The following is a 25,650-nucleotide window of genomic DNA, read 5'->3' on the forward strand; positions in this document are numbered from 1 at the left end:
AAATGACTTTGCGTAGTCCTACTTGTAGTTGCACAAGACTCTGCATAATGCATTCTTCAATGTTACAGCACATACAGGATTGCAGTTTCAGTTTGTGTTTTCCTTTAAAGGTAAAACTATCTATTATAATACATGGTATCCCGGCAGACGCCTCTCCTGTTCCTGCTCCATGCACGGTGGTCCGGCCGACGCCCCTTCCTGTTCCCCCCATGTCTGAGCTGCAGCAGCTGCTACCTTCTCCAGAGGCCCCCGTGTCTGAGCTGCAGCCGCCTCCTCCATAGCACCCCGTGTCTGAGCTGCAGCCGCCTCCTCCATAGCACCCCGTGTCTGAGCTGCACCCGCCTCCTCCATAGCACCCCGTGTCTGAGCTGCACCCGCCTCCTCCATAGCACCCCGTGTCTGAGCTGCACCCGCCTCCTCCATAGCACCCCGTGTCTGAGCTGCACCCGCCTCCTCCATAGCACCCCGTGTCTGAGCTGCACCCGCCTCCTCCATAGCACCCCGTGTCTGAGCTGCAGCCGCTGAACCGCCTCCTCCAGAGCCCCTGTGCTCTGCCTCTGCCCGGCCTCCGGGCCAAGCCCCTGTGCTCCTCATGTGTTTCACCTGTGTTCAATCAACCCTGCCCTCCCTGTGTATTTAAGTCTCTGCGCTTCCCTTTGTATTGTCAGTTTGTCATCGTTTGCCTTTCCCACGCTGATTGTTTTTCATGGTTTTTTGCTCTCTATCTTCTCAATGTTTCAAGTGTCTTCTTGTTTCCTAGTGTTTTCTATGTTTTTTTTTGTTTAGCCTTGTTTGAGTAATCTTCTAGTTTCCAGTGTTTTTTTTCGTTTTTTTGGACCTTGTTTTTCATTAAAGGACACCTTTTGTTTTCTAACTTGGCTCCTGCATTTTTGGGTCCACCTGCATACCTCACCCCTTGACAGACTGTGCATCAAAAAGTGACTTGGACTGACGAGAGCTGAGAAAGTCTTTGCAGACTTAAAAATGGCTTTGCAATCGACACTGACTTTAGGATATGCACATGACCAAACCATTTATACAAACTGCTGATGGAGAGAAATGGTATATGACATTTGTGCTTCAGGAACATGGAAGTTAGTTGAGACCATTAGCTCATTTCTCTTCTAAATTGGATGCCAGGGTAGCTGGACTACCTAGGTGTCTTAGAGCAGTAGCAGTAGCAGAAAAGTCTGTGCTTGCATCACACGATTTGGACGGATATCTAGATTGAACTCTTTTGGTATCACATGCAGTTTCCCACAGCAGAGGAGGGAAAAAACACATGATTGTGTTGCAGTTATAACTGAAGTTTGTTCTCATAGATTACACCTTCAGGATACACCACTCCCCAAAGCTGAGTTGGAACTCTTTGTTGACGGATCAGCCTGATGTGGCCCAGCCACAGGCAAGGTTTTAGGAGGTTTTGCTGTTGTAATGCAACAGTTAACACCATATTTGCAGAGCCAATATCTCTTAGCTCTTATGCACAAGCAGCTGAGGCATGTAAAAATGCAGCAGGAAAGATAATTAAGATCTACATAGATAGTAGATATGCTTTTGGTGTGGCTTTTTTTCTTACATTAACAGGAAAGCCAATTGCACATCATAAGCTAGTGGCTGATTTGCTAGAGGCTATTCTTTTAACAAATTGACTATTTGTAAATGTGATGCTTATACTATATTGATCCTGTTTCACAGAAAAATGCCAAAGCAGATGCATCGGCTAAAAGAGCAGCCGGATCACCTCTTGTTACACCACAACTTCTGTTTGTTCCTCAAGATTTAGTTGTCAGCAACAGCTGATCTGCATGAGTTACAGAGCTGAGCCACAAAGGAAGAAAGGGCTTTGTGGAAGAAATCCCAAGCTTATGTTAAGTATGGACATAAGCTGGTATGGACCTGTTGACAAACCTAGTTTCCCCATATTTTATGTTTATGCTAAGTTGACGCACAGTCAAGACCATGCAACAAATGGGCAGATGCAGGCAAACCTAAGGGTATTATACATGTGCTCTCATGTACAAGTGTACGTCAATAAATGTCTTATTTTTGCCACGCATAACATTGATATGGATCAATAAAAGCCTATGAGTGCACATCCACCACCCAATGTGCCTTTGATCATCTACAGATGGATTTCATTGAGTTGATATTGAGTGAATATGTTATAAATAATGTCTTGTGGTTGTAGTCATGCTCATTAGGTGGGTAGAAGCATCTCCGGTGTCCAAATCAAAAGTGTCAATGCTGCACTGACAGCATTGAGTATTGGGTATTGGTATGAGAACACACTGTGATTATCACTCAGCCAGTGATGGAGCAGCGTAATAATTAAAGAAACAACTGGTGAAGGAAACAGATCTCAGTTGGACAAAAGTGCTTCCTTTAGTATTTATGCATTGCAGCTTTCCAAGTAGTTGTGAATAAGTTAACAAGCAGAGCTGCACTGAGTAGCTTTACGCTCCCAATGAGGAACTTCTTCTCGGCCGGAGAGCGTCCACCTGCAGCTGATGAATAAATGAGAAAGACTGCTGTTGTTGATTTCTCTGTTTCCCCAGAAATTCCCACAACAAATTCCCAGCCCCCAAACAACCCTAAAATCAGACAACTTTAACATGGAAAGATGATTATTTCAAATATTGAAAAAGTGTATGAAGCAGAAGAAGAGAGGCACAGACTTTTTCAATATAGAACCAAAAGCATCATCTTTCCACTTGTGTTCATTACAAGGGGCGTCATGCTTCCCAGCCTTCGAGTAAAATGTTGCCAGTGAATGTAATCTAAGAAAAGAATCACAGAGGTAATAATGGTGGTGTAATGCACTTTTTGCTGTTTGCCAGCCGACAGAAGAGGAAGAAATCGACATTAGAAACTTTCCCTTGGGTTTAAATGAGGACAGCAAGCTTGAAGAAACTGATTTGAAAGCAAAGGTAAGGCTGAGATCATCGCATTTTCACACTTGGACATAAGGTGGGTTTCTATTTCTAAATATACATGTAATTTTACTAAATTTAATGCAAAATCAACACACCTGAAAACATTATTACAATATCAAACAGTTTGAATTATCTTTGAAAAGGTAGAAAAAGCACTCGACCTGATCTTCACATTCATCTTTATGTTCTAGCTCTCTTTTGAAATTGGCTCTTGCACAATTACTTCTTCATCTGCCGAGAATAAAACATTTTTACACTTGTTTTCCTCTCTGCCTGTCACATTAGGTGTGATTAGATTTATTGAGATTACTCTTTGTTATTTGTTAGCAGGAGGTGACGACTGTAATTTGCATGGCTCTAATTCTCATCAGTCATCCGTCAATAAACACAGAAATAAAATCTGAAACGCTCCATTGTTATTCTTCAGCAGGCAAAATTGAGCATTTGCGTCATCATCCAAAACAGTTTTTTTTTCACCACCAATCCTCCAGTGATGTTGATTTGTGTGATATTATTATTTGTAGCAGGAGTGGAGAACTGCAGAGAGCAGTTGCCCCCCTCCTGCCGAGAGTTCTCCTTTAATGTAGTGTCTGTAACCTGGGAGCTGTCACAACTAATCTCCCATCATCACTTCTCACCACCTCCCCAGCCCAAGAAAATCATATCCAGGTAAAGATTACTCTTTTCTGCTTTTTTTCCTTTTCTCACCTAACCTGTGAAACAATTTTCTCCGACAGGGCCACAGAGTGAGCTAGGTGCTATTTTGATATTAGCATATATATCACCAGTTATGCAGAATAGGCCATTCAGTCTGAGACAACAGCCTGTCTGGGTGTCAGAGTCAGCTCTGTATTTAGCTCCGATCATTTGACAGTAGAAATGAACGATGGGGAAAACAACGGGCCACACTCTGTTGTGCTGTTTCTATCTTCTCAAGTCATTTTGTCTTTTTCTGAGCTCTAAAAATCGTATTTTCTTCAAACAAGCAAAAAAATATATATAACAGTCAATATGAATTTATATTCATATATTTATTTTGATGTTTTTCAAATACAAGCAACTTATTTCAACAATTTTCCAGAATATAAGGTTTTAACACTACTCTATTCTGTTTAAACCGTTTTAAATAATAATACATTTCAATATTGCTTTCTTTAGATGCCACTAAATCATACAGTATTATTTTCCACACAGCATCTCCCCAGTAAGACACAAACCTTTACTTAATGTCACTGTGTTAATGTGATGTTCTCATATGATAGATGAAGGCAATTTAAAGATTGGTCTCACAGGTAAAACATGAGTGTCAAACCGGCTGATATGGACGTTTATGTGTTGGGCTACTCCTCTGATCTTAATATAGAGAAGGTGCCCCCATCCACTCCCATTAATAAGTCCTGGGTTGAATCTGAAATTCTGATTTGAAGAGAGCCATGAATGACCTGATTGTTTTTGGGGGTTATTTTCGATCAAGACAAAAACGATTAAATACAGTTGATCCAAATTGGCCTTTAGCTTACAATGGACAACATCCCTTTGACACCAGAATATTTCAATTCATGATTGTGAACCAGTAAAAACTAGAAGTTAAAACTTTAAAATATTTCCTTCACAAATCAAAGATGAACGAGGTGGTGTTATTATGCTTGAAAATAAAAATATCAAGGCAGCATCCATTAAAGCTAAAAAAGTTAGAGAGACATTAGAGTTCATTCCCCTCTCATGAAACAGCATCCTGTTGCGAGAAGATGATTACATCTTAGCATTTCATGCCACAGTGGCCTCGTCTGGGAGCCATTCATCTCAAGAGCCACAAACAGTGGCACAAATGATCAGTTGTTTTTTTCCCCTCCTGCATGTGTGTGTGTCTTCAGCCACACTTGAATGAAATCAGCTATCACATGAGCTGAAATCTTTCTTCCCCTTGTGCTCCTGTGGTGATGGAGCTTGCCCACATGAATGATGAGGCAGACCGGGACTGGTGAGTGCAGAGATGCAGACAGAACTTGTTTACTTTGTTGCTGGATGAATAATGTCCCTCAACAAACACATTAACCTCACTCTACAACTTACTCACTACTGTATGGCTTGGGTATCAAGAAAATAAGTCCAACTTCTCTTCTATAGCACTATCAAAAACTGAGATTCTTTTCACAGTAAAGTTAGATTCATTCATTTATACAGTCATTTATTCATTCTCTGCCTGCTTTTCCATTTTCACTGATCATCTCTGACTCAGCCACTCTCACCTGCACTTCTTGCCTTTCCAATCAAAGGGTTCTTCATTGACGTATTTGGACCTGGCACCGTTACCCGCGGCCTCGGAGAAACCTGAGCATAACAAAAGTGTTGCTCCCCTTTTTCCCCACTCCCCCAAGGTAGACCAGTGCCACAGCAGATTAGCAGTCCAAAACAAAAGGGATTTATTTCTAAAATGCAGAAAATGCGTCAGGAAGAGCACACCCATAACGACAAACAAAACAATCTAAAATATCAACTAACTAAAATACAGGGATCTTACCTGCCTCCCTAATGAAAACAGGAGAAAAAGATTTACCAAAACAAAAGGGCTTCTCACCCCAACAATTACCAGGACTGCTCAGATTATTATTCACAAGCTTTTAACAGAAGATACTCTAACACAGGGGTCTCAAACTCCTGACCCACCCCCCCCCCCCCCCCCCCCCCCTCTATTTGGCCCGTGATCTGATGTCCAAAATATAATACAATCCCGGCCGTTATTTGTTTTTTAACTATTAATATTTTTCCTAGTTGTTCCACACCAACCTTCTAACCTTCAAATGCAATTTAAATAAAACCAATTTTATTCAAAATGTATTTAGTTTTGCGTAAAATAATGGCAAAGTTCAAAGGTGAAGAAGAGAGAGCAGGTTCGGAGCTACATGTGTTGTTTGACAGTTTCAAGAAAGATGGACATTGCAGTATTTTGTCGTGGAGTTTAGTGGGAATGCTACCTGCCTCACATGCAAGGAAAAAGTCTCTGTTCTGTAGGAATATAATCTCAAGCGTCACTACTCTACTAAACAGTTTCTGAAGGACTGCATGTTGCAAGTTGCTGATATTCTATGTCCAGAAAAGAAGAGCTTGTTCAATAATATCTCGCTGTCAGCAAATAATGTGGCGGAGCGGATTAACGAGTTATCAAGTAACATTTATGAAGAGTTATGTGACAAAGCCGGACACTTAACCGCATATTCTGTGGTGCTTGACGAAAGTACAGACCAAACAGATAGCGCTCAGCTGGCCATTTTCGAGGTGACAGAGGAGTTGCTGAGTTTGTGTCTAATGCACAGCTGTACCACAGCCAGGGATATATCTCAGCATCTGTGTGGCGCGATTGAGCGTGCTGGTTTGCAGTGGAACAAACTGGTGGGCATTTCCACTCCATGACAGGGAAAAAAAACGGACTGGTAGCGCTAGTGCAGGAAAATACAAATCTATTCAGGGATTTCATTTTGTTAGTTCAGTAAGTGCAACGTTTTAGTTTAAGTTACTTTCTGCTACATCACTTACTAAGAGTAAGGACAAAAGATTGGCACTTTCTATTTAAGACAGATGTTCTAATTTTGCATAATTTTCTGTTTAATGGAAATAAGAATGTACATTTTTAGAAATATTGCACTTTCTAGTACTCCTTGAACATTGAAGTGGCCCTCCCTTGAGATGACACTACCATTAGTCGCCCCAAGCTTATTTGAGTTTGCGACCCCTGCTCTAACAATATATGGCGATTACAGAACAGCACAGATCTGACAGGTTACGGCGTGGTACGCACGGCCGTGTTGGGAGCCAGGAAAAAGGCGAAGGCATCCGGCATCGGCAGGTGAGCTTTTTAAAGTCAGCTCCATCAGCCTCCACTCCAATCCCCAGCCGGACCTGAAACTCACAGACACACTCAGATTCGTTCACGGCATTTCAGGGATTTCACCTTCACAAGATGAACATTTTGCTTTGTGAGGTCACCATGACCTTGACCTTTGACCACCAAGAATGCCTTTGAAGAAATTCCCTCAAGGCATTCTTGAGGTATCGCGTTCACAGGGATGGGACGGACAGACGGACGGACAACCTGAACACATAATGCCTCTGGCCACTGGCTTTCTCCGTCGCTGTGAACGACAGTCAATCAACATCAGTGGTTTAATGATATCCTGGATAATATCATAAATTAAGATTAAGGCATCATGACACCGCTGCTCTTGCGTTTCCGGACACCGATTGTTGGGTCCGATTAGAGTTTTATTTTTTAGTCCCAGTCCTTCCTTGTACAAGTCACATGGGATATTTTAAAGGACACTGACCAACATGTTCTTTTATTGATCAGGTATAAAGTTTTGTTGCCAAACTCTTACTTTATACTAACTATATGTACATCACAATGCTTTCTGCACTGTAATAAACCATTGGAACTGAACATAAGTCAATACCGAAGAATTATCTAATGTAAAGGTAATTCAAAAGAGGCAGGACTTCAGACAAGCTTTGCCATCAATGGTTGCAGGTCCAAACCCAATCAGAAAGAAGACTATACCCAAACCTATTCATCATCTCATCCTATTAAACATACTAATCTTTCATAAGGTGCCAATCCCTCTCTCCTTTCACTCTATGCCAACACACACAGCACCTTTCAGTGTGTATCTACACACAAACACACACTAACACACCTTTTTTGTGCGGGGTCCCAAATGGCCTGTGTCTTTAGTGTGCCAGGGGTGGTTGATTTCATACACACAACTGTGTGAGTAAGAGGGGGGGGGGGGTGTTCCATATGTCTCTGCCTGGGCCAATCTCATCTTCAGCTCGGAACAGGCTCTCTCCTCTGTCTCCGGCCGGCTGCTCCAGTCGGGGGGTTTGAGGGATGAGATTGAAGAGCTGAAGCATTTACATATAGTGTGAAAACCATCTGCTCATATCCCATTATTATCTGTCACAACAGTTATTTGACTGCTTTCGGCTAATTCACTCCCGGGGTCGTGGTGCATGTAATAAGAACAAGGCATCGCAGATTGGTTTTACATTGCAAATGCAATCATTTCTTTGAGAAAACATCTGTCCCTGTACCCTCCCCACACCCACACATCCGTACCCCACACTGTGTTTTTTACACTGTAACATTGACTTTACCTGAGCCTGAAAAATCCAAGCCTGACCTCCCTCCTCCTCTCTGTCCCATCTGTATCACACCAATTTCACACTACACACTAATTCTAATGTAGTTTGACTCTGTGGGCTGTTCACATGGGAAAATGACCAGATAGACCTCATAATACAAAATTCACGTTCAGAATACAATTGCACCAAGTTGGAATGTGGTGTTGATGCTAATACTAATCCTGTATAATGTGTAATGTCTGCTAATGTTAACAATATAATACTTGTATGGATATATAGAGTATATGATGTGATAGATTAGCTTAGATTTAGGTGAAAGGGATCTTTTGGCAGAAATTGAATATAAAATAATCCTAGTGATATTTTCACTAGTGTGTTTCATCTTGTATAAATTGTTGTTTTCTTGACCCTAGAATGGGCCCTCCTTGTTTAAACATTTTATATTCACATCAAGAGCGGGTCCTCTCACCTTTTGAGTTTTTATGAAGACTGAAGGCGACCACAGGTTCTCTTTCATGTTTGGAAGGAAAGGGCGATGTGAGGGGTATACAACATGAAACTCCACCACTAGATGTCACTAAATTCTACACACCGAACCTTTAATGGTGTGTATACTGTGTTTTTCAATCACAAATGTATTTCTTACCGAAATAATTTTTTATGTGGTCTCTTCTGTCATCTGTCATCTACAATGTGCTTTCATCTCTTACCTGTAGTGAATACATCCAAATTTTCTGTTGTTACTGGAAAATAGTACATTAAGTACATTAACTGGATGCCTATATAGCACCATTAGCATAATTTTACAGCGTATAATTTCGGTAGTTCGAAAATACTATGGATTTGTGTATATGGAACATAAACCAGATGCTAGCCTCCCCTCTTACTCAACAGTCCTTGTCCCCCCTTCCCCCTTTTTCATTATGCTTTGTGAAATGGAGGAAGATAAATAAATAATGGGTGTGCCCACAATTGGAGCACATGATAAAAAATAGACAAGCAACCTTGAGCATTTTTTTTTTATTGTTATTACTCTTTTCTATGAGTGCTGTGAATATAAACTGGCAGCTAGAGTAATTCAATCTAATGTAACAATTATAGATTTGCATCAAAATTTGACACCAAATGTGTCTCAGATTAAAAGGCAGGATGAGAGGTGACATTGTTTCATGCAGCCTTTCGCAATAAATTATGAATATCTGCACAGTTTCACTGTCAATGTGAGCCGAAGCTTCTAGTGAACTTCACACGTGTAAAACAATTAATCTTATTTTAGGATATTCTTTATATCCATGGTAGTTTTCTATTCATATAGTTATAGTATTTTCTTGCATTCCAAAAAGCACCATTTTTAATATTCTTGGGAATTACAGCATGTTTTTCCAAAGATTTTATTTTCATAAACAATTTGAAGTAAATACTTCTACAATCTTTATAAAAAAATTTTGTTATCTCAATTTTTTTCAACTAAGCCTTGAGGCTATATATGTCAACATCTAAGATACTTTCTCCAATGCTCTCCATCATAATTACCCACTACAGCCTTTAGAGGGCTTGGTTGAACGCACACGTTTTGTTTTGGGCCATTTGGTGTAAACCCTTCACAGTATGCTGTCAAATGACTGCTGGATGTCGACATTATGATGTCTTCCAAATGTTAAGGACGTGTATGTGGCATCATGAGGCTTAATAATGCTATCAAATTAATTTGATTTGCCATCGATGGTTAACTCTACTTAAATGTTAACAGAACTCAAAATGCAAGGCTTTCAAAGGGAACATTTACTTTGTCTCTAATTCTATTTATTCTCTCAGTCTCATGTATCTTATTCCTTAACAGTTTGTTTATGCTTTCATTTATATGGAGATAGTTGGTGCATTTGCAGGCATAATGCTAATGCTTCAGACACATATCATGGGCTCACTGTTCATACAAATGCACCAGCAGGTAGTTTGGGCTCTTTCTTGGACTCAGTTTCCACAGTGCTCCCTCTTTCAGCCACAGCGGTCTCCCTCTGCAGAGGTTCTTCCTCTATCCACTCTGCTTCATAAAGGAGTTATCTTCTTCACAATGAACAAAATCATTTCTCTGATGTCTCTTTCACAAACCACTGGAATCCTGACAGAAGAGGGTGATCTTGTGCTTATGCATAAGATTGATGAAATGTGGTGCTAAAGGCGACGGGTGGCTGATTGCAAGAAAAATCTGTGAAAACATCCAAAACATAGCTTTTCATTCGTTTTTTTGAGTTGCTCAAATATGTTTTTGCTTCTGACCCTGTCCACGGCAGCTTCTGTGCCAGAACTCCTGTCTCCATCAACCCAAATGCACTGCAGGTAATAAACTGATTCTTGTTAAGTATCTCATTCAACCCTGGCCTCAAATCTTGCAAACTATCCCTTTTAAACAGAAAGTTGTGAAATGTACACACTGTAAAACCTTTGTTTGTTTTGAGAAGGTTCTCATTGCTACAATAACTAAGAGTGAAGAGACTGACAAAACCACATACACATGTGTCTCTCACAGACACTCACAGTATAAAAGGCTGTGATGAAGGCAGCAGGCCCTCAAATGAATCAAAATGCCCTTTCCCTTGGCAGCTCCAAATCCTGCACGGCCAAAACAAAGAGATCCATCACTGCTGCTGCAACAACTGGCTCTTTCAGCCTGATTACAGCTGCCCTGAAATGGCCCCCATCACCCCATCATGCCCTGGGAAATGACACTCGGCTACTGACATGGGCATTTATCTGCACAGACTCCTCAGCCAAATAAATAGCAGATGGGTACAGTAAAGTTGGGGCTACACATCTATGATTTGGGTCCGTTATGTGCCTAATAGTGGAGGGAGAACATCCACTGCCTCAATGGCATCATATTGCAACAATTTAAAAAAAACGTATTTTCTTTCATTTATAAGTAAAGCCACACAGTAGATCCAGCTCACTCTTTTTTTCTAATCAGAGCCTATGAGTTACTTCTCATAAAATATTTAAGAATTTAATATAAGTCTTTCAGTCATGCTGAGATACCCAGAGAAAAAAAAAGGTTTTTATGTTGTGCTTAATGGAATCAACTGGGTCATCAGTGCCACCACAGCAATATTGCTCAGACATCATTGTTGGCGGAGATTTGAGGCTTTGTTCTCACATACACAAACCATCACTACCACCCCCCATGCCCCTTAAACACACACACACACACACACACACACACACACACACACACACCACTGAGAACTCTGTCAGCATGAAATAACACTGTCTAATTAAGAGCTGTGGTGTGTGACAAGGAGCATGGTCTGTGTGTACTTGTGTATTTGTGGCTGAATGTGTTGATGGTGTTAAAAACCGGCAGAGAAATTGGACTGGTCTGCACTGACATAATCTCAACAACAACTGGATGTACAGACATTTATGGTTTCTATGTGAGCAGGTGGACTTCCATTTCGAAATTCGTAACACCAATTCTAACCTGTCTGTATATTTATTCAAATCCTTCTTGCTATGCGCTGATTTGTCATTATCAGATCAAATGTTTAATTTGTCCAACGCTGTGGTTTATAATTTGGATTTTCAAACACCTCCTACATTAATGATGTGATGATTACAGTTTTTTCATATATTTTCATATTGTGTGGAATCCATGAGAGGCTTAAAAAAGGTGATAATGTGTGGTTGATAAATCCTCCTCATTGTGGGTTCATTTTATATCAGTGGAGTGGCTCTTTTTAATCAGTCAGAAAATTCACCATATCTTCTCAGACAAGACCATATGTTCCCTGTCTTCAGAGCAAATAACAAAGAAGTGAGAAAATGTATTTAATCCCTCCAGTGGTGAGGCTTCCTGCAGGTGCTGGGCTCTTTAATGTCCCCTATTCAGTTGGCACACACACACACACACACACACACACACACACACACACACACACACACACACACACACACACACACACACACTGTGTGGGAGAATGTGGGCTAGCATATTAACTTGCAATGGGGCCGTATTCTCGTATTCTCGTCATTTTCTTCCACTATGCAGTATAGTCACAGAAGCTCAGAGTTAAGGTGGGACAGCAGGTGAGTGACGTCTTTTCTGATTTCTACCTTAATTCATCACCAAGTAAAATAACACTGCTGTAATGCAAAATGCTAAATTAGACAACCTGTTTCTGAGAAATTATGTTTCTACACAAACAAACTGCAAATAAGCCGTTTTCAGACATGACCCACAGGTAAAATCCAGAGAATTGGCTACAGAGTTTCTACAGAGGTGCTCATCATAGACACGTTCACAACAGCAACAAATCCTCCACATTATTCAGGCGAGAGGTGGGGCAGCTGGGTGCAGCAGGCAGAGGCAGGAAGTGATGTATTATATCTGCTGCGGAGATCATGTGATTTTCTTGACAACACACAGATACTGGCGTCGGCTCCTATCACCACAAACTCTCTTGACTTCTTCGTCTGTGTCGTCTACGTGTGTGTTACTGCTTAACGTCATCAACCCCCCCCCCCCCCCCCCCCCCCCCTGCTCGCAGTGAATATAGCAGGGAATCTCTACTGCAGAAAATCAATCAAATAGATAATGAGATCGCTCAGGAAGACTGAAGAGTGACAAATGTTTATATTTGTACAGAATGTTTGTTCATAATAGTGAACACAGAATATAGAGACGCTGCCACCATTGATAAATGCTCTGCTTCGTTTATTCCAAAATTATGTTACCACTGAACACAATCAGCCAGAGATTATGTTTCATGCAAAGCATATTTGGAGTGTAGGTGTATAGAAACATTTTAATTTCTAGGAGACAGGGTTTAGTTTTATATTGAATATATTGAGTATATTGTTTTTAAGAGGAAATGTAAATCCAGGCTCTTGTCTTTCCTTCTTTATCAGTTTCTCCGGATGCAGTCTGAATGCGGCCTTGATGTGACCATGACTGAGACCATTTATCCATAAAGATACAGATGTATCAGATTTTATATGGAGGACCATATAAATTAAGTTGAAGTTGTACATACAGTGTATCCGTTAAATTATTTAAAACTGGCCTTGAAACTGTGTCCTAGTGGTCTAAGATCCCAAAGAAAATATGGACAATATGTGTTTGACAATTACAACTGAGCAGGCACGTCATCAAATTCCTCTAAACATTGAGAGAAAGAAAACAACAGTTTTAAATCTGGTGTCATGATCAGTGTCAATTAACCATGTTACTGTTAACTGACCTGCTAACTGTTATCAAAGGGCCATGCTGGTCTAAAAGCAAACATGCTTGTATTCACCAGCATGTCTGACACAGTTGTGTGTCCATGAGTAACCAATGCAGACCAGGACCTGACTGACCAGTGAGGCAACTGGTCCTTTGCCAGGAACATTCCCAGGCTTTCTACACACCTTTCGATGCTGATGCACTGCAGGTATTAATAGGGTTACTGGTCACTTGGTCCCCCTCAGTGTCTGATTTCACTCTGCTAAGATTCTGAGTGGAAAATGTCCTAAGCTCAAGGTCAGTTGAGGTCCTTATGTTATAATTTCATCCCAGTCTGTCTCCCACTGTCCCTGGATGTGGTTGAAGCATACATAGGATATTGACTAAAACCACTGCTGTACTGTATGCAGTGCAATATGGACCAGAATAAAAAAATCCTTAAGAATAATAATAAGAAAAGAAAATTAAAATGTTTCAAAACTTTTCTTCTTTATTCTCTTTGACAACCATCAAGGTAGCATGCAAGCCAACCACCACACAGATGACAATAGGCCTGATTACGGTTTTACTCAGAAAGATGGATAAAGGAAGAGAATCACTTGCAAGGCATTTGAGCTGTTCTTAATTTGTGGGGCTGCATGGACGAGGGGTAGTGAAGAGGCAGGTGTGTTGTCTGCCAATGGGGAAAAAAAGTTAGTCTCCGCTAAACTCAGCCAGCAGCCACCAGTCAATGCTGACAGGCAGCACAGAGAGAATGGGAGAAGCATAAGTGCTCCCCATCATGTTCCTTTCAAGAGAACAAAGACTTGAGTCTGCCTCAAGCTCAAAAACGTCTCCTCACTTGAACATCCCCAGTCTAAAACATACATCATCCTTGGCATCATAAAAAACAACAGGGGTGGGAGTGAACTGAGGAGGAAGAAAATAGAATCTGAATCTCATTTTAATACGCTCTATTATGATCTGACAGGCATTGTTGCCGATGTGCAAGACTCTGTTTTCTAAATCAGAGGGCCATTGTTTGAGGAGATAGGATTTCTTTGCCTGTGGTTGAGTAGCCTTTATTTCTGATTGGCAGTGATTAGCCAAATAAGAGACACACTATGAGAATATGAGGGGCTTGACAGCAGCGAGTAGGACGGATCAATTCAGTTAAATTCAGGAAATGTCCCAACTACACCCAGAGGATATAATAAAATACAACATGAGGAAAGTTAAGCTTTATCTCCTTAAGACGAGCTTTCAACTAAAGCTAAAGTCCACCAGCAACTGGCAGCATGTCTCACCTCAGGAGACACAATGTTTCCAAAATCAAATTGCTTCAATGCAGTTTTTCAGGGTTAACTGACACCTCTGCACTCACAAGAAGAAGACGCCTGTGGGAGGAGTCAAAGCTGCTTAGCTCCTGTGTGTGTGTGTATAGTATATACAGTGATCTATGATATGGGGATAACCTTTAGCTGAATACAAGGGCAAGCAGGAGTGGTGTTATGCACCATTATAAATACATAGCTCCTCTGTTGGAGTGCAAATGATTCAGTGGCTCGGCGTGTATTCATAATTTACGACTGAAATATCACTGCCTGAAATCCAGACAAAAGCAGAGGATAAATAATCTTATTAGGAGGAGCTGCAGTGCTTGAAATTATGCACAAGCTACTCCATATTCGCCCAATAAAACCAACATGAGGACCTGTTATTCTTGATGAAAACACAATGTGTGCAAAGAGCAAAGTCGACCCAGAATGCAGGTCTGGAAGCAGCTAGAGCAGCTGGTGAGTGTAATGTGAGACTGTTATCTGCATTTAAATGGAACAGAGTCATATTTAAATATTCCACAGGAGATCTGATATTAATATTACATTGACAGGAAGCAGTGGTCCAATACAAGGTCCTCTCTTCCTTTCATTTTGTCCGAGTTTGCATCTGAACCATTTCATCATCTATAGGCAGTGCTCCTACACAGCGCGTTCACCTCTTAAACTGTAATTCAGTAATACTGACCTGAGACCTGTTCCAGGAACCATATCTGCTTTAAATCACAGCAGGATGTGACTGCTTCCCTTTGGCAGAACACATTTAATGCCTCCTTGATGTTATTAGAGCGTGGTGGAGGGTTAGGAAACAGAACCCTGACTTGTAGGGTTAGTGAAAGTTTATGGTCATGGAAGTATTACATACAATTACAAACCCATCCACCTCTTTAGCTGCACACTGCACAAGATCAACATCCAACTGTGTCTGATACAAAGTGTTTATAATCTAATCTACTTTGCCAAATCCATTTTTCAAGGCAAAATAATCACTGCCTGGGTTTTGTCCACCTGCTGCATTTAAAATCAAACAAGTAGGACTCCCCAGGACACTGTGACTCTATATATTAAAATGTGTTTTTAAATATTCAGACTGCATCCAGACCTATTTTGACCTCTTTAAATTGACACCAGATATATGAATGTGTCTCCACTGTCCATATTGAAATCTGATCGCTCTGTTCCCCACGTTTCCTCCTCCTCTTGCCTGTGAAGGTCCCAAAAACATGTGTTTCTGTGATTTCTGATTTTTGGATTTTTCTCATCTTCATTACATCTGCAGGTGTGTTAACTAACATGAGGACTGAGTAGAGGAGTGCTTCCTGTGTTAACTAGTTAATGGCTGCTCGTTGCCTCGCTGCTCCTACCTCGCTGGTTTGGAACATTTCCATATGTGCTCTCTGTGGTCACAATGCATCCCTGACCATCTCTGTAGGTGGTTTGGGCATTTGGATCTCCATCCTTCCTTAATGCATCTTGGGTACACTTACACCGGTACTTTCATGTGGTCAAGCTTTATCTACAAGTACATTTGTGACCTTCAGAGTGAGATATACATCCCATGTCCCATGTGTTGTTAAGTTTAGTGTATACAAAAACCAGTTTGTTAGGCAGAGGACGGTTTTTTGGGGATTCATAATGAACCACTGTTTTCTTTCCTGAAAATAACCAAGCAATTTGGGTTGTCAAAAATAAAAGCATACAAATGCTTTAGCTGCTGTGACGGAACACTGGGGGAAAACACATTAATTACTTGACTAAACGGCACTGACACTGAACTCTGACAGCGACTGGAAACAGTTAATGATGAATAACTGCATGTGACAATCTGGGATGAAATGTATAAAAAAATAATAAAGAGCAGCCTGGAGGTGCAATGACTGCTTAAAGTCCATTTACTTATCAGGACTCCTCAACCGATATTATAAGCCCCCGCCCACACACCAAAGGAGAGATCCATGGTTAGGTCAATCTGATCAGTCAGATCCATGTAGTTACTGTTTTTGCCTCCATCCATATAGTTACTGTTTCTGCCTTTAGTGCTTGGTTTTTTCCACAGAACCAAACATGTGGCACATTATGATACTTGATACACAACAAATCGGCAAACTTCAAATCGGCAAAGGTGGAATAAGCCTAAAGTGTCCAATTTCTCACGCTACCAGAGCCGACTCGCACTGTTAAAAATAGAATTCCCCGTCTTCCTGTCAATAGACACCACAGCCCTCATTCAATACCCAGTGTCTCGGGCAAAGCCTGCCTCCACAATAATTACTTAACTGTCAGGTAGGATTAGACGGTCTTAAGCCACCTTGAGCCAATCCAGAATCCAAAGGGAAAAAAAGCCGGGGAGATACACTGTGACATTTCAGCACTGGCCGACATTGTCTGGATGGAGAGAGCAGAGAAGGGAGGATAAAATCAAGGGTAGTAAATGTGCCTCTCTTCAAATCCCCATCTCAATAGGATCACGCTAGGGCTTTTTGAAAACCAAAGATGGGAGCAAGGGCTTTAATAATGCACTTCTACACGTTGAAGATTAACATAAGAACACTTTTATGGTTGAGTGTTTTCTTTTCATGTGTCCAAAGTATTGCCACTTTATTTACATATGCTTTATGAGCTAAAAAATGCATAAAGTCTAAAGAGGGCCAATAGAGAACAACGATTTAAGATGAAATTAGAAAGTAAAGCACAGGTAAAGCAGATAATGACTTCAGTGTCACACTCAATGAATTTGTTAACCGCGGACCTATGCACTTTTTTATATTAATGATAATGCCACAATATGCAGCAATAAGATAGATGGAAATCATTTTTTCACCAAGTAGTGAAATTGCTCCCCAGATTTTCATTACAGCTGTACCTTAACCAAACAATACATAAAGATCAGTGAGTTTTCATATGATTATGAATTAAAGAAATCCGTCCAAACTGTGTAAGTGCTGATGTTTCTTCATCATTCACTCATTTTCATTTTTCTCTGAGAGGACCGTGATCATCACGCCATGCCTGTAATGCAGTTTCAGGTACGTTCAACAAAGCTGACAGACCTATGCATACTGAATCTTTTGCCAAGATGGGGACAACTCTTTGTGAGCCAGTTCTGTCACGTGCCAGGAATTAAGTAAGCTATGATGGAGAACCAAATTGATATTTGACAAGCAAATTCATAAATTGCTTTTTCATGGCAAACAACAAGGCTAGGGGAAAAAAGCTGAATAATGAGTGCTCATATTAAAGAGGTCAGTCACTGTGAACCTACTACAATCTCAAGTCAGAGCTAATCAAAGTATTTTCCATTTTCTTTTCAGATTCGTCCCCTAAAAGTCCATTGATTCTGTCGGATCAATTTAAACTCAAGGGCTCTAACATACAAACATTGGATCTAAAAAAGAAAATGCATTAGATAGAAATTGGCAGCTTTGTCTCAGGCAATCAATTCTATCAATGTTGAACAGGCCTCTGAATCTGATATGATTAAACAAAAGAGTCAAGGAGGGGGACGGGAAGGGGCAAAGGGCCAGGAATCAATATTTGTGGTAAATGCTTCCAAGAAGACGGGTGCTGAACTTTTAGATAAGGACATCACATCACACCAGCCCCTGCCCAATTGCTAGCTTTTCCTTTGTCTCTCTAGCCTTTTTGCGAGATGTACAGGGACTACTGTCAGCCATAGGAACAGCTGCTTTTCCGGATCACAGGGTTAAAGCAGTTAGAAAGCCTGAGACCTTAGAGACGGAGACTTGTCAAAGCAATAAGCCTTCTCAGGGAACAGCAAAACCCCACAATGCTCCTCACGCATCCTCATATTTGCTGCAAGCTTCAGTCTCAGTGTCCATCAAAGAGCTGAGAACATTCTCCCAGCTAGCAACGGATGTTGCATAACAAGTCTGCGTGAGGACAAGCAGGTAGACACAGGAGACACAAAGTACAGAATTGGATGTTTTATTTACCCAAAACTTCAACAATAAGAAAAACTGACAGGAGAGAAAGCACAGCTTTGTTCTGCGCCTGCAGTAAAAATGAGATCGGTGGCAGAACTTGAAGGAAATAATGAGCATCCACTGACAAATGAACAGTTATACCTGCCTGAGCACAGTGAACACATAATAGAATACACTCTCCAGAAACTTGTACTCTATGTAGTGTGTATTATTATTTGAATGTATTATTTCAGTCAGCATTAAAGGTATTTAATTTGTGGATTTGATGTGATCCTATGATCAATCAGTCAGTGACTTATTAGTTCTTGTATTTTGGTAAATGGAATCTACTGTTCCCCTGCGTCTGCATGACAAACCATCAACCTCGCGTGGCACATATGGTGTAAACGTCTGCAGAGTGAGCCTTTGTCTAATGCACTGATATCAGGCCGGTGACTTACTTCTTTGCACAATCAAAGGGATTTATACAACTGAGAGTTGGTCAGTATATGTGTACTACATTCTTCTTACAAGGATTAATTAGCCCAAATGGTTTTAAAACATGTGATTAATGCAGTAGCAGCCCTTCAAACCTTAATCTGTGTCCCACTGACATATCACATGATTAATGATTTCTGTCGGCTAATGAGCAACATATGAGCCATGATTAACTCTATCCATTCCAATCGTTGACAACTGAAAGAGAGGAATGTGTAAATGCAATGTAAAGCATATAACAACACTGACAACATGTGCTGGATGGACATTTTTGAGCATGAACAGCATTTTTACAATAAGGCAGCGCAACATAGTCCTTAGAATATCTTACTTTGACTTCAACCAAACCATGTGTTAGAACAAGCTAAGAAAGAATGAGCTTTAGGGTAAGGCAGTCCTTGTGTCAGACATTAGAAAAGGAACAAAAAATGGAGTGGTCCAAACAGATAACCGCAAGGTGAGAATGAAAGCAGTGTAGTGTTGGGAAGATCAGGCTTTGTGAAGTGATTCCAAGGGCTTGTTTGACATGTCCCCCTTAGGGCAGCCTGAAGGCATATCAGCAACTATTTGTTCCTGAGAAAAAAAGCACCAGGATTTCAGGCTTTAATATTGTCCCCCGTCTGATCCACAGCATTAATAAAAAAAAGAAAAAAAAGTCTTGTTGCCTTGTGTATTTCCTGTTTAATAACACACCTGAAGCCATCATTTGTTCCGGAGATGGCAGTTTGTGACGCTTGACAAAACGGCTCCTGGTGGTTTGTATTTTGCCCCATCTGGTGTCTGGTCCGCAATGAGCGATTGAGGGGAGCAGAAACATGGAGGATAAAAATGCTGAGGTGACAATCTATAAATCTCCCTCAGTTTGAAAAATGAGTCACTCTGGTCAGCTCTCAGACGCTTCCAAAGAAATCCGTTCACATTACTGTTTGAGACATTTGCTGTGGCTGTGAGGTGAGCTGCTCCTGGCCGTATGTCACTCTGCACAGGGACAAGTGGACAACATGGAATTTGCTTCAAAATGGGCAAGGTTTTATGTTTTAAAAAGTAATTTAAGAGTAATTGTCCGTGTTTTCCTTGCAGCATAAAAAAAGCTTCAGCTTTTTGTGTGTCTGAACCATACGGGTCCACATGTGTGGTGAAAGTCAGTTTCTCTGCTACCAATAACATACATGTATTGTCCTTTTCAAGCCCCATGAATTGAAAAATACACGTTTACAATTTAAATCCTGTGTCCTTCAGTTTGCTGATCTTTAATTTCTTTTATTTGCCACATATATGTCAAATCAATCAAATCAGGATATTCTCTGCAGGATTCACAGCAAGTGGTTGGGGCTGTTGATGCCATTTCAACAGACTACAGACGCAAAAAAAGAAGAAAAAAAGAATGCAAATATCTCTTGTTGAAAATGCGTGCCATACCCGTAAAAAACACCGATGAATAAAACAAAAGAGCTTTTGGTGACAAGGGCCGACACTTGTGTTGATGGGCTGTAAACAAAAAATACATTATATCAGCAGCAGAATGAATACATTACTTCCTGCCTCTGCCTGCTGTACCACCCCTCACCTAAAGGCTCCAGAGATTGCTGTGTGGTTGTGAATGCGTCTGAACGGAGAATCTCTGCATTGTACATAAAGAAAAACCTAAGCAGAAAGTCCAAAACCATATTCTGCAGACATCCTCCTGAGTTCATGTCTGAGAACAGCTATAGTATGTTCCATCAATGTCACTGTCCCTTCCTGTAAATCAGATTCAACCGTTTGATGTCTCATCTTGCTCTTGGAGCATTTACTCATTCTGCATCCAATGAATTTTTAACTCCTCCCCTACGATTATATATTCTGCCAGTCAGCGACTGGCTCCTGGAGGCCTATGCTGTTCAATTCATTGGTGAAATCTGTAGGTATATGCAAAGGTGGGGGAGAAATTCCACGACAATAGAGACCAGGGTCTTGTCATGACTTTAGCTGTTCAGCTGCTAGTTGCTGTCAACTTCACGATAGGGGGAATGATGCACATTGTGTGCTATTGGGTGTTGTACAGCCAAATCAATATCTGCAATAATTCCCCATTTGTGTTTTTACCAAAGGACTCAAGCCCTGAATCCTCACAGATTTAAACAGGAACACATCTCAAAGACTGTAAGTTCAGAAAGTGGTCTAACATGTTTTAGAAAGTTTTGTACTTTCCTTGCATTGGCGTTATTTGTGTTGCACAATTTTTTGGGGGTTTTGTGTTTGAGACTTTCACATGTATTGACACACTACTGCCCCTAGAGTCTGCCCATTGAAAAACACTGTGTTCAGATGTGTGTTAAAACAGCTCTCGGACTTTTTAGAGACAGATGATGAAATCAATATCAATCTGATCCCAGTAAGTTTGGGATATGTTTAGTAAAGTGGAGCAGAAGAGCAGAGAAAATACTTTCCTCTCTCACATAAAACAGTATGCAGTTGGTTTGAGACATTGTGGTTATAAGGAGTAGTTACCCCACCTTTGCACCATCAGAATGTAACATACATTTAGTGATGAAAATACATGTTTTTACAATTTGCAAGTATTTATCATCAGACAAGTCAAGGGGCCCTTTGCCATCTACAAACTGAATAGTCTACAACTCAATTCTGGTAGTTGTGGTGAAAATGTTAAAAACATATGTACATTTATTAAAACCCACAGTAGAATACTAATAATTTCTCATACATGGCTTATTATAAATTTTGAGCTGAAAACAAATCCATTGACATTTTTCTGATCAAAATGAGAATTTTGGTCATACTCATGTATCCATTCCATGGTCATGAGTCTAATTGCTCAAACACACACACACACACACACGCACACACACACACACACACACACACACACACACAGAGACAGATATTTCTGGAATTAACCTTATGATGAAGATAAGCACCTGGTACACCCACGCTAGATTCCACATACAGACAGATATTTGTGGAATTAGTAGTTAGATGACTTATCTCACGACATTTAGTGTAACCTCTAATGTATGATGTCAGGGTCAAAGGTTGGGTCATCAAAGCAGATAACTTAGACACAGCAGACTGCTGTCAATATTCCTTTTAGTCATGACTAAGTTCTCTTTACCCGTGTTTACAGACAAGAAAACGATCATAACAGTTTTAAGACGTACTGACAACAATGGCCCCAAGCCATTTCAGATCGGTCACCCGATCTGAAATTGTTTAGAGATAAATAAATGAGGTCATTTACCTATAGTACCCTTTCCAAAAAATATGCTACGAGTTGTGGGGTCCGGAGGTTATGATGCTTTACCCATATTAAACCTTTATGTCAAGTAATCTCTGCTGCATAGAATTGGATTCTTCCGACCTAATGGAGGTGCAGTATTAAATTGCCAGAGTGCTCCATTATTACAAACAACAGTTAATCAGTGCAAGACGTGTTGTTGGAAACATACAATTTATCTAGACATAGTACTATTATGGAAGCCACAAATAACAATAGTCAATAAATAAGACCAAACTTAACTGATACAGGTTTAACTACATTCTGTTGTCAACATGAAACGCACTATAAATAAATGGTTTTCATTGGGTTACAGAACAGAACAAAGTACCTGATTATATATTTTCATCACGATATATTGAAGTGCCTCAGAATGTTACAAAATAAATGGAAGTGATCTTACATGTGTGGTATATTCAGCTAACATAGATTGTTAATGACATGTTCATAATTAGGGGGCCCCTTGTTAATGACATATTCATGGTTAGGGGGCCCCTCGTTTCCTGACTCTCAGAGGAATCTAATTATTATTCGATATGATACTTGTTAAGTTCTCTGTGACCCGGAGAAACTCTCTTTGACCTGTTAGATAGAGGGGTTTCCATCTTTAAGTAGGAAGTGGATAGAGGGGTTTCCATCTTTAAGTAGGAAGCATGTTTTGTATTAGAGGCCCCTATGTATGACGTCATTTTGTCTTATTTCCTGGGCGGAAACAACTTCCCTATATGAAGGCTTGTCCGGCACTGGCGAGGTAGACTTCTTCATTGGCCGAGAACGTCTCCGGGTATACCTAGGTACCCGTCCTGACCTGTAACTTCTGTGTAATAAACCTTATTATACAAGCAAGAACGGTGTCCGCGGAGATTCCTTCATCATCATCTTCAACATCACTGCTGCTTAAATATACGACAAATTTGGCGTCACGAACTCTGGACGTGCTGTGGCCTGCGGCATCTCCAAGACCTTCACACACGGTGAGCATTTCTCACTTGACTGGACGCTGGTTCATTCATTGAGGCTGTTGTGTGTCTGCTGTCTGGTCACACCGTAAAGAACCTTTTCTTTTTATGGACATGTCATGTTGTGTTGATGTTTGAAGTGAAGCTCCGTGCTAAATTTGCTTTTATTTGCGTAGTGCACAACGCAAATAAAGGGGGGATTATTATAAGAGAAGATAAAAAGTGAAGAAAGGAAATAACATAAATACAAGAGATGTATTGTATGTGTAGAATAGCTTCATTGTAACGATAAGGTGAGCTAAATAACATTGTGCAAGATTAATGAAGATTGGGCCCTCAACTTCTTAACGGTAAGACATGTGTAGATTAGTCACTGCGTGACAGTTGGCTTTGGCATAGTCAGGAATTGAGTTAAAAAGAGAAAATTGGGATAATCCTGGATCCAGGAAATTTGAATAAATAAATATAAACAGTGATAAGGGACAGAGTAATGAGAGAGAAATAGGATCAAAGAGATGATCAGGGAAAGACGCCGCAGAATCTGGATATAGAAGCCCTCAGGAAGAGGAGCTGTTAGAATGGGCCGCAAATCCTCACCACAGGTCAGTTTAATAAACTGGAGATTGTAGAATTAAAAATTCGATTGTATGTTCTCACTCTGAACATTTGTTGACGAACAGTGTCTGATGCAGCCTCTCATCGAATATTTACATCTCATAGGTAGCATAAATTTAAAAGAATAAGAGAGAAAAGTGCGCGGCAAAAAGCATGCTATATGAATGTATGGTATGAATGAGTTGTTTTGGGGAATATAAGATGAGTGCTGTTTGTGTTTTTGGGTTGAATTTGCAGTGTTTTTCATTGTGTGGCAATGTGTGTGCGTTCATGAACAGGGAGACATCTCCCAGCCGTATCCTGTGTGTGTGTGTGAAGCGTGGTCATTACTGTGTTCCAGCTGTGTGTGACAAACTGCAGCAGGGGTTGGTCTATGTGGTTTAGGTTAATAAATAAGATTTTATGATTGAATAAACATATATAGGTTGTGGTTGATAACGGGAAATTTGATAACTTATAAGGAAAGATATTCTGCTTTCTGTATTAAATAAAACAATGAGCCTCTTCCAGAGGACGTAATGAATCATGTGGGTCTAGCTTTCCCTCCCTCCACTCGCCCCCACCTTCCCCATGTGTCGCACTGGTGTGTGTGTGTGTGACAGGCTCGCTCTCTCTCTCTCTCGTGTATAAAGAGAAAAAATAACCTCTGTGATTAACACCCTCTTGTGAGACGCAGGGGCAGAGTCACAAAGTTTTTAAAACCAATTCTTTAATGGGGTTTAGTTTAAGCTAAAAAAGACAATTTGTTTCTTTGTTTGTGGGACAGCGAGATTGTGCAGACAGTATTAGGAAATATTATTGTTTGTTTGATTCAGCTAGATTGGATATGTTTGTAGTTCTAAAATTTCTTTAATCGCTAAAGCTTTTTGATTCATTTGGTTTTCATTAAATTCTACAATGCTTAGTTAGGGGTTTAATTTGGGAGCAAATTGAGTTTAATTTGACATTTTGGACTTTAAATACTGGATAATGATAATTTTGATAGGAGAGATAGTTAGAATTTGTTTTAAGGTGATAACGAGAGGAAATTGGTTGCATTGACTAGAGAATACAAATATGCTGGTATCAAGAGTGTCCACATCTACACTACGGGCTGGTATAAATAAGAATAACATATCTGTTTTTCCTCACTGGGACTGACACATGTGCTGTGTGCAGGCAGAGAGTCATACAGATATATATTGGTTTATGAAAGGACTGTTGAGTTATTAATACAGCCGTGAATAAATAATAAACTATTGAGAACTTTAAAGATATTATTAGAGTGAAATAAACTAAATTATATATTGATGATGCATGGTATGGGATTATTACTGGTATTTAAAGGGGAAAAACATCTATTGACCTAAATGCTGGCAGATAACGTGTGCAAATGTGTGCAAATCATACTGAATCGCTTATGATGCTGTTCAAAGGACCTAATGGGTTCATAGGATACTAAATCATTGCCTGTTTCTTTCCCTTATCCATTTACGGTGAGTGGGAATTGAGGCAGGAAGACGAGAAGGCAGCTGGCCGGTGCATCACACAGATTGAGGCTTGCTGACATCTGCGTGTGCAGCTCCTGTCTCCAGTCTGATCAAGGCCGGTACAGTTTATCCAAAAATAAATAAATAAATAAATAAATAAATAAATAAATAAAAGGCTTGGCAACGGACTGACCAGTTAATACATTTAACTAATTAATAGAATATGATTGTTTGGTCTAAACTCTGCTGTCAGTTGCAGATGTGAGTTTTATTGTTTGTGCGTGGTTTATTCTGATCTGTGCTGTG

At 40.3% G+C, this 25,650-nt stretch overlaps 1 long non-coding RNA gene across 1 annotated transcript; it reads left to right on the forward strand.

Annotated features, from left to right (window-relative positions):
- The first annotated feature begins 9,508 nt into the window (after positions 1-9,508).
- LOC117760940 lies at positions 9,509-25,022 on the forward strand. Its single transcript, XR_004613762.1, has 3 exons — positions 9,509-9,519; positions 13,084-13,088; positions 24,738-25,022. It is a non-coding gene; the product is annotated as an uncharacterized LOC117760940 (long non-coding RNA).
- The last annotated feature ends 628 nt before the right edge of the window (positions 25,023-25,650 follow it).

Source organism: Hippoglossus hippoglossus, chromosome 5 (assembly GCF_009819705.1).
Source record: "Hippoglossus hippoglossus isolate fHipHip1 chromosome 5, fHipHip1.pri, whole genome shotgun sequence".
Lineage (NCBI taxonomy): Eukaryota > Metazoa > Chordata > Actinopteri > Pleuronectiformes > Pleuronectidae > Hippoglossus > Hippoglossus hippoglossus.